The sequence below is a fragment of the Poecilia mexicana genome, unplaced genomic scaffold (assembly GCF_051168715.1).
Source record: "Poecilia mexicana isolate PSO_F unplaced genomic scaffold, ASM5116871v1 scaffold_5, whole genome shotgun sequence".
NCBI classification, from domain to species: domain Eukaryota; kingdom Metazoa; phylum Chordata; class Actinopteri; order Cyprinodontiformes; family Poeciliidae; genus Poecilia; species Poecilia mexicana.
Genome location: NW_028263374.1, coordinates 30711790 through 30719835, shown reverse-complemented (window position 1 = coordinate 30719835; position 8046 = coordinate 30711790).

Sequence of the window (8046 nt, the reverse complement as noted above, 5' to 3'; positions counted from 1 at the left end):
CACCGATGCCATGGTCCGGCACGAGCCCGATGATGAGCGCGAGGGAGAGGAGGAGGAGGATGAAGAACAGATATCACGCGCGGTTCAGCCTCCACGCACCGCAGAAACGCGGGATTAAACTGCTCCGCACCGACGGCACCGAATAACTGCGCTCTGCTCACCGCCGCGCCGCGCGCGCGTCTGCGTGAGGGACAGAGAGCGCGTGCGTGAGTGAGTCAGGCTCCTCCTCACCCACTCATCCCTCCCCCTTACAGTTTCCCCTCACCTGTGCGCGCGCTGCGTGGTGAGGAGAGTCCGACCAGGAGGAACAACCCGCGGCTGAAGGAGATCACGAGACGGCGCGCGCTGTCTCCCGCACACACATGCGCGCGCATACTCCACCTACGCGCATTGTGTGTCAGTGAGAGACTCCTGTTGCCAAAACAACCCGAGAATCATCCCGCAAAGAAGAAATGATCCACTTATTAAAGATGAGCTGGAGGCGGGAGTGTGTGTGTGTGTGTGTGTGTGTGTGTGTGTGTGTGTGTGTGTGTGTGTGTGTGTGTGTCCTTTCAATAAAAACATGAACACCTGTAATGAATCTCGTTCTGTTCATGAGAAGCAGGAAGCTGCAGAACGTTCTCAGAGGAACGGATTACGGTTCAGATTCAGGAGTTTTATTAATATTGATTTTAAATTCTGATAATCCTTAGTCTTTAATTATAAGTTGTTATAGCTGTTATTTCATATTACGCAGGTCACCTCGTTGGACACATTTCCGGATTATAAAGTTAAGATTCCAGCTATTCTAAGTTAGAAAAGTTTAAATTAATGAACAAAATATCTGATAAATTGATTAACCATCTGAATTCTGCCGATTTATTTTGAACAGCTTCAGCAGCGAGAGCAGACATTAGTTCAACCATGTCAAACTGACAGCTGTATTAAACATTAATAAAACATAAGAGGCAGGTCAGCGTGACAAACATACAGAAACCCGCCGCAAAGCATCCTGGGAAATAGTTCCGCCTTTTTATTCATGTTTTAAGCTCTAACGCAAAAACTCCACTTTACTGAACTCTTGGAGAGATGACCTAAATAAAAAGTTAAGACAACGTAGCAAGGTGAGTTTATCTTTCACAAACATTTAAGTTCAGAACAAGATTTATTTGACTGAAAGAGACGTTAGTAGACGACTAAATGCAGCTCCGATGACTCAGAGGGAATCAAATATTGACTTTATAAAAACGTTGTTTAAATTCAAAAAATATAATCCAGTTATAGAGGATCTTCCAGACGTTTCCTGATATTTCAGAGATGTTGGAAAAACTTACGATGCTGCATCAGAAAAACTCATTTCTAGTTTGGAGAAAGTGTCTGATTTTTACCTCGATGAAGTAAAACGATGATTTTCTGTTCAAACTTCAGCTGGTTGTTTGGCAGCCAGATAAGAAAGTTTGTCCTCATCAGTGCGACCTGATGGGTGGAGGCGCCAACAGCCTCAGGTTTCCTCCAGACGTCGACCCGTCACTGATGGCATCTCCCTCCTCATGGCCCGGTCGACCCGGTTCTACTGGACCCAGAACATCTGCTCCACCTCCAGCTGCTGTGGCTCTGAGTCCAACCAACCTGTTCCCCTCCTGGCCTGTGGGGGCGCTGCACCAAGAACCACTGAAGGAAACGACACAAAAACCTCTGAAGACTCTGAGAGCAACTTCCTTCTTCACCAGATGGAAACAAGATGGAGGATTTTAGCGGTTGGAGGATTTCTCTTTAGGCTAAAGACCAGGAGCCATTTCTGCTGCTAGCGCTAGGCTAGCACGTTAGCTTTGGTTGGATTTACCCAGAATGCTCTGCACTGTAGTCCACTTCCTGTTTTTGGAGCGGTCTCTTGGCATTCACACCTCACAACCGAACCCGACTTTGACTAGGCAGTCGGACTGGAGTCGGATTAAATCGGACTGAACTGGGCTGGTGGGAATGAAGCCTTAGTTCCCGTCCAACTGTCACGCAAAAAAGCAAGCAGCGGTTGCTAACTAGCATGGAGCAAATCTCAGAAACCTGGAGAGAGAATCCTCCCCTCCCTGCCTGAGGTTTGGACTAAAGGTCCTGGGTTTGAATCCCAGGCTGTTGGTGTTAGCATGTTGTCCCTGTGTGTGTGACCGGACTCCACCATGACCGCGGCCCGGGTCAGTTAGTTCTGCAGATAGAATAAATATCCAGATGCTTCAGCTGCACGTGAGCCTCCTGCTGCCCCCAGGGGGCCGCCGCTTCATCAGCGCTAACAAGGTGCCATGTTCCTCTCTGACAGATGTGGATGCTTGTCTTTATTTACACTAATCAGGCTTTAGTGGATTTACAGGATGAGACCCGGCTACAGGTAGACGTTCCCTCCTCCCGCTGCTTCACCAAACAATCATTTATTATGAATTTTAATCACTAAGCTCCTGTTAGTCTTCACGCTTCATGGTGGAAAGTTGATCAAAGAGACTTGAAAGAGGAACAAACCTGGCCGTGTCTCACATTGGGGGGTTTAGCTGCTTTTTGCTCATTCTGCCGGTTTGTGATCCGGCTCTTCTGCCGCTCCAGCTGCTAATTGAAGCCGTCAGATCCCTGACACTCCACGCCGAGCTGAGACAATGCGAGCAGACAGAAGCTGGCTGATCAAACGCTTTGCGTCATCTCTTTCTGCCGCAGTCAGAAGATGCGCTCCAACATCAGAGGCATCAGACGGCCGTCGGGCTCAGAGACGGAAAGTCGAACTGTTTGTCTCACAGGAACCCGGGGAGACGAGAGACAAAGTGGCTGATTGTTTCTGCGCCGCCGAGAGGAGAGATCTTAATCAGAACAAGACTTCCTCTCTGAGATGAAGACCGCCTTCCTGACGGAGAAACCGGGTTCACCTGCAGAACCTTCCAGATGTTTCAGCAGCAGGAAGATTCTCCACCCATCCCGATGAAGACAGACTCCAGATCTCTCCCAGTTCCAACCAGCAGGAAGATTCCCAGCATGCAGTTCTCTCTGTGGGTGGGCGGGTTCTCTCTGGGCGCTCCAGCTTCCTCCCAGTCCAGGAACACGACTGCTGGGTTAACTGGTTTCTGTAGATCAGTCTGAGGTCAGACAGTCTGTGGGGTCCTGTGGGGTCCCACATTGCAGAATCACCTACAGTCGGGTCAAGCCGCCACCAACCCAGCTGGTCTGAGCAGTGAACCGGACCGGATCCGTCGATCAGTCAGGAAACTGCTGCTTTCTGCTGAACCGCCAGATTACAGAGTGGAGGGACGTCACTGAGGCTCGGCTCACACCGAGCCGCTGGACGCATTTTCAGATGTTAACAGGGAAAAAGTTCCAGGTTTAAACGGCACTGAGTCAGCTGTAATTGTCATGCCAGGCCACTAGATGGCGCTGGGATATTGGCATGTCATGGAACGCGCTTTAGTCCCTTAGCTTCCACCCACAGTAAACGGTAACCCATCTCACATGAACGATGCGCTCATGTAACACATATTTATCAGAAATTATGTAAAACCGAACAAGTTCAACAGCAAAACGCAGCACAACGATATCCGCCGTTGTGTTTGTTATCATCCGTTGCATGCGTAGAAAAACCCGACAGCTGTGCGTTCTGCGCTTTCATTTTCACACAGTACTTCACACCTCCACTGGGGGGCGTATCAGAAGACGTGAAAACGTGTCGGTGTGAGACTTTGACCATTGGTGTCGTGTAAACGAGCGACTGAATCGGTTACAAACCGTTACAGGTTCAGCCGAAGAGCGGCGCCGTGTGAACGGGTCTGAGCGCCGAGCCTGTTCAGAACCTGACTGAAGTTCCTGCCGCTCTGGTTCCGTCGGGTTCACAACAGATCAAACTGAAGGCCTCCTCCGCCTCTGCTATTTTACAGCCCAGATGAATATTTCAGCTTCACAGCTGATAAACGTTAGCGATGCTGAGGAGCCGCAGCCTGAATAATGCAGCGCTGCAGCGTGAGAACCCGGCCGGTCCGGCCGGCGCCGAGGTCCCAGAGCCAGAGGGAGACAATCAGTTCCTGCTACTACAGGCTCATTTATTCATGAAGCGGCCTGGGGCGGAGCAGAACTTCCTGCTGTGATTCTACACGGCCTCTTCTGGCTGTAAACGAGACAATAAGGGCTGCGTGCGCCGCTGGAGGCTCGCTGGTGCTTTCATGATAATTGAGAGGGAGAACATTGATGTCTGAGTGGGCGATCAATGGCTGTTCAAGCCAGAGTGGTTTCTTCTCAGAACATCTGACTTTATAACGATGAGGGACACAGAGAGAGGGCCGGTCCGGCATCAGGTCGCCCAATCCACCGTTTTCTGGAGGCTCTGAAGGTTTTATAAAGTCCAGGGATCGTCTGAGGTTTCTGACCCGTTAAACTCTGGTAGAGCAGCCGCAGACTTAAGCAGGACATGCTGAGCAAAATAAACTTTATTCAGCCCAAACTCAAACATCTGTTCCATTTCCAGCTGCTGCGGTTTTCTTTCTCACGTGAAGAGCACTGCGGGTGGTTTCACTGCAAACGACACAACCGTTCTGTTCAGGACCGGTCAGTGTGGGAGACCCAACTGAAGCCCGTCCCTGCTTAGAACCATCCAGAACCGTTCTGCCCTCCGGGTTGGATGATAAACATTCAGTCATGGCAACAAAACAATAAAAAACAAAGCAGTACATTAATTTTAAATGTTTGGCTGAATGTGGGACACGGAGACGGACGTCCAGCGGGGCAGACTGAGCTACCGGGCCTTGGGCCCCTAAAGACCTGCCTTCAGTTCCAGTTGTTCTCAAACTGCAGAATGACTCTGAAGTAATTCTCCAGTCGTCTGAACGCATCGTTTATCTGCAGCCCTCCAGTTGTTTCCCTCAAAGCAGCACTTATCTCTGCGTTCCCCCCAGAAGCCCCCCGGGTGTCAGGATTATTCAAAGCCCCGTCGGAGGAGGAGGGCGCGGATCTCAGGTGCCAATTACAGCTGCCTCCTGTCTGTGAGGCGTATAATTATCCAGAGGTTACTGAGCCTGGGGAGCCTGAACGGAGATCGGGTCCAGCCTCCCAGGAGAGGAAAACGGCGCTGTTGGCACATCCATTTCACCTTGAGGAGAACTGGACCCGCCGGTTCCGCCCTCTGCTCTTAAATAACGGCAGAAAACGCCGCGGCGGTGCAGATTCAGAGGATACCGATCGGAGGTTCAACCATTACATTCCGTTTCATAATCGGTTTCTGTTTGCAGTTTTTATGATAAAAATCATTTGAGCTGCCGTGTTGCTGAAATACGCTGTACAAATAAACCCGACTTATTACAGACTAAATAAAACTAAATATTGCTTCATTTATTTATCTTTAACTTTACAAACAGTGCACTAGCAAATCTGACTGAATGGAAGGAAAAAGACCTGATAACCAACAGGGTAAATGTTGAATTATTATATTTACTGTGGAATCTCAGATGAACAGCAGGAATGTTTGCAGGTTGAGTCGGACTTTCCCTTCCTGAGCTGCTGCCTCTCCAGCCTGGGAGTTTAATGATTTACAGTGATAGAAATGACAGCCAGCCGTAAATCAGCCGCTTCTTCTGCTGCTCACCTGCTGACTGACCTTTAGTGATGAGGAGTGATGAAGGTCTGACGGGCCTTTCATTAAAGGGAACAAGATGGAGGCGGGTTTAATTTGCCCCCTGCTGCGGAGCGGAGGACACGGAGCCGACCTCCAGGAAAGGTCATGAGGCCTTCACGGACCGTTAGCTTACGCTGCTAACCGCTAACAGCGGAACGAACCTCGGTTCTGCCTTTCTGGGCGGGAACCACCCAGTTCTACGGAAGCCCTAAAGGCAAAAGAAAAAACAATTATTATTTCAAGACCAAGTTTTCTTTTTATCCTGCTTTTAAAAGTCATGTTCAACATGAATATAAAAATATTCTCCTCGAGGAACATTTGTTTCTCTGAAGGAGAGAATAAAATCTATTTATTCATCAACTGTGTTTTTCTGACTATAAAAAATACACATTTCTTTCATATCTACAGCAAACAACCAACAGAATAGAAAAGAAAATGTTTTCTTAAAATCTTGTTTTGCTCTGAAGAGCAAGTGGATAAAAATATTTCTGTCTCGTCATTTTTCTTACTCTTTTTTCCTCCTTATCCAACAAACAGGAAGAGGAAAAGAATCATTTTTTTCTCTTAAGCAAGTGAATTATTTTCTTTTTCTGTGTTGGAAGAGAAGAAAAAAGATTTTCAGCCTTCAGGCCCTGAGTCAAACAAACAAACAAAAATAAATTATGAATGAATAAAAAGACAAAAACTCTTCACTTCGTTCCTTTTTTGCTGTAGAAATTAAAGAAAAACACACTGCTCAAAATTTGCAAATTGCGTTTTTTTCAGGCTCCCTTGGGGAAAATGTGTAATAATTAAAACTCTGAAGGAGATGATAAAATCAATTTAGCAACAAAAAATGTAAAATATATTTAAATAATTTTTTGTTCCATGTTGGTTAAAGAGGATCAGGTTAGCTTAGCATCCGCACCGCTCTCTGGTCTTTATGCTACGCTAATTAGCAGCAGCTCAACAGGGATTATAATCCCATGGATTCCTCAGCAGGCAGCTGCAGCTGACGGAAATTATTGTTCAGGGAGTTTTTAGTCCTAACATTAATCCAGCTTCAGTTCAACATGAGCCCACGGGAGGAGGAATTAAATCTGACATCCTGACTCCGTCTGTTCCACGTTCAGCTGCAGATTCACACAAGAAGTTAAAACGCTAAAAAATCAGAAAAATAATACGAGACTGTGCAGGAAAGGAAATCTACAACAAGAAAAACAGTGCAGCTGTTAAAACAGCATGAAATGTGGAACCGAGTAAGATCATTTAAAAACACAAACAGGATGAATATTTGTGCATGAAAAGCAGCAGGATTGATATCGACTGTGCTTGGAGCAGCTGGCAGGAAGGATCTGTGATAATGCAGCTTGGTGCGTCACGGATGCAGCAGTGGGGCACGATGTCCATCACTGATGATCTCTTAACCTGCAGAATTATGATGGTTATAGTTTTAGAAATGCATATTCCAGAATCACTTCATTATTTTTTATCTGTGCTGAATCTGAAAACAGATTTGTGATTAACTACAGGAAGTGTGTTATTTTCCTGTGGATTGCTCAGCTGGAGTTTTGGTGTCAGATCAGTGATTAATTAGGAACTTCGTGTTTTGATGAAGTTTCTGTTTTTAATTTAGTCATTTTGTCTGTTTTAATGATCTCCATTAATTTAAAATTCACTCTAATTACGACTCTCAGTTAGCATGTCTAGTTTCCGTCTCATTTTTACATTCTGTTTTCTGTGTAATATTTTTGTATCTCAGTCTGGTTTCAGCTTGTTTTCATCTGCTAAATTCGTAAGCTTGTCTCGATATTTGTTTTTGCTCTTTAGAAAATTTCTTTGCTCTCATTTTGTTCAGCTGAACTGACAGTTAAAGATGAAACACAGAAATCTTCCAGCCTGATTGGATTGTTTTCAGCTGAGGATGTTGATGCTTCACCTGCAGAGAGAAGCTTCAGATGAAACGGAAATAAAAACCCAAATCCAAGTTCATTTCTGATCTCCTGGTTCTGTGGGGAGGAGAGGAAAACTGAGAGTTTGCAGGTTTCATGCGGTTCGGTCGGTGATAACGGATTCTGCTGAAAAGTTCAGATGTTAAACTGTTTTCTCCTTCATGTTCCTTTGAAGCCGTTAATCTGAGACTGAGTCAGACGCTGCCTCTGATTTGTGGACCTGATTGCCGAGGGACAACAGATGATGTGACTCGCGCTGTAATTACCGCGCTGACCTTGACATTTCTGATCGCCTGCAGCGCGCCTTATTCCCAGAGCTGCAGCTCCTCGTCCTCCGTCTGCGGCTCCAGGTTAACGCGAATCTTCTCATGCAATTAAACTTCACTTCATTAGCTTCCTGTGAAACGTCAGGACTTGTTGTTCACATCAAAACGCCAAGTTAAGGGTCAAACGGGATCTGGGTAAAAATGGCTCCTGTGACGTCACTTTAGGGAAATTCTTACAATT